General features: G+C 44.1%; 1 long non-coding RNA gene across 1 annotated transcript; it reads right to left on the bottom strand.

Annotated features, from left to right (window-relative positions):
• Positions 1-343: 343 nt before the first annotated feature.
• On the bottom strand, positions 344-831 carry LOC123075855 (uncharacterized). The gene is made up of 3 exons (XR_006436223.1): positions 736-831; positions 559-648; positions 344-449 (listed from the first exon to the last, which is right to left on the bottom strand). It is a non-coding gene; the product is annotated as an uncharacterized lncRNA (long non-coding RNA).
• Positions 832-2062: the final 1231 nt, after the last annotated feature.

Below are 2062 nucleotides of genomic sequence, written 5' to 3' on the forward strand. Positions count from 1 at the left end.
GGAAAGAATGAGCTATTACGTACAGAACCCGCAACGGGAAACGATATTGCCTTGAACCTAACCTCCTGCGAAATTAACTCACGCGCTATCCAGTCTGGAACCTACACACCCACACACAGGCAGGAGAGATATAAGATGTGAGGATATGGTCTACATAATGGATTACAATGTATGCGAGACCACACCACACTGTACTTACTTCCTTACTGATGCCCTCCGTGCACCGTTGAAACTACAAGGAAATTAAGGTGAACAAAGCAATTTTGCATCGTAAGAGTTAAGCTAATTAACCAATGAAACAGCAAATATACGGGAAAGAACAAAAAAAACCTTACTTTTTCCTCCGGTCCCAACGAGCCAGGGTGACTCAGCACGTATTCCAAATCATGTTTGCGTAATGGAAACTGCTTCTCCTCATAAACATGCTTCAGAGCATTTCTGAAACACATCTATACATTGTCCAAGAGCAACATCACCAAGCATAAACAGGACTACAAAGCATTGACAAATCCGATCAATAAAATAATACTATTCTTAGTTCTGGTGTGCAATGCTGACCTGAGCATTGACCAGCTTCCATATCTCAAAAAACACAGAGTCGAGATCTTTCACGAACTTGAGATAAACGTGTGTGCTCTGTTTATACTCCTTAATTAAATCAAAAGACCACAATTGTCAAACACAACCATAACCAGAGTTGGGAATATAAATAAGAAAGGGACAGATGAATCATACCAGGAAACCATAATATGCTAGCCCCGGATGAATGTTTGTGAACCTAGCAGCAATCCTAACTGCTTGGCGCGAAGCTTTTTCATGTAATTCATGCCACTAAATAGTAGAATAGACAAGTTATTGTGAATTTGTGATGCTACCATGCGCATATAGAGACTAGTTGTCATTACATAGTTTTGAGAGGTCATATAGGGGTACCTCAGAAAAGCCTTTAAGCACATGTTGTTCAATCCACTGTCAAAAACAAAAACAAAAAGAAAATACTGAGCAGGGTTTAAACTTCGAGCAGCTGATGGCTGCACCATGCATACCTTAAGATCAATGTTTTAAATAGGGGGCAATGGAAAGTAGCGGCGGGCCTCCAAATCAGCTATAGCGGAGCTATAGCGGGCTATAGCGGGTTATTTGTAAAGGCGACCATTTAACGGCAGCCCGTTGAAAAGGCTATAGCGGGTTATAGCGGAGCTATAGCCGGCTATTTAAAACTATGCTTAAGATCCTTCACAATCGTTTCCCAATACGGCAGATAATCTCTATCAGTTTTAGGGGTGCTATAAAACTCTCAGTATTCACTCCAACTTTCATACTCAACGCCCCCCTGCACAAAAAAGAAATAAAGAAGGGAAGCAACATAGTATATATTACTGCTGCCCTGAGAATAACATGCAACGGACATAAGGGCATGGAATAACGCTCTTAGGATTATGTGTGTGCGGCTATTACTGGTTCGACTAGTTGCACTCTTCCAAGTAATTTTCCACAATTTTACTGCAAGCACGCATATTTTGAACTGTGCTTAATCTCTGCAGGATGTGACATCCATAGTTTTACTTTTGCATTTCGCCAAGAACATCAGGCTGCTAGAACTCGGGGGTTACTTGCATAAAGCCATGCTAAAAAGAATCAAGAAAATGCATTGATATTCCCTCAAGTGTTCATACTTCCAAAAGGCAGATTAAACAAGTAATTGCTGCCAGCCTGGCACCCATTCATCAAAGGTAAAGAGAAAAAGAAACTGGTTACCAGCTGCATGAGCACACATATGTGGAAGTAATGGATATACGCCGCCCTCTGTAAACAAATAAAAGACGTTTTAGGTCTTCATACTTACTGCATGAGCACACATATGCGTGACCACCCCCTTGGCCGCCCAGCCTCCCCCTCAGCGTGTTGCGGCCTACTCCCACCGCGGCCGGTCTGCCTCCTCTCCGGTGACAGCCTCCCGCCGGAGTGCTCGGCTTGACGCAGCGCGCCCCGAGGGCAGCCTGGTGCTGCCCATCCACAAGTGGGCGGAGCTCCGGGCGGCTGCCCGGAACCTGGAGCCAGG

This window comes from Triticum aestivum, chromosome 3D (genome assembly GCF_018294505.1).
Source record: "Triticum aestivum cultivar Chinese Spring chromosome 3D, IWGSC CS RefSeq v2.1, whole genome shotgun sequence".
Lineage (NCBI taxonomy): Eukaryota > Viridiplantae > Streptophyta > Magnoliopsida > Poales > Poaceae > Triticum > Triticum aestivum.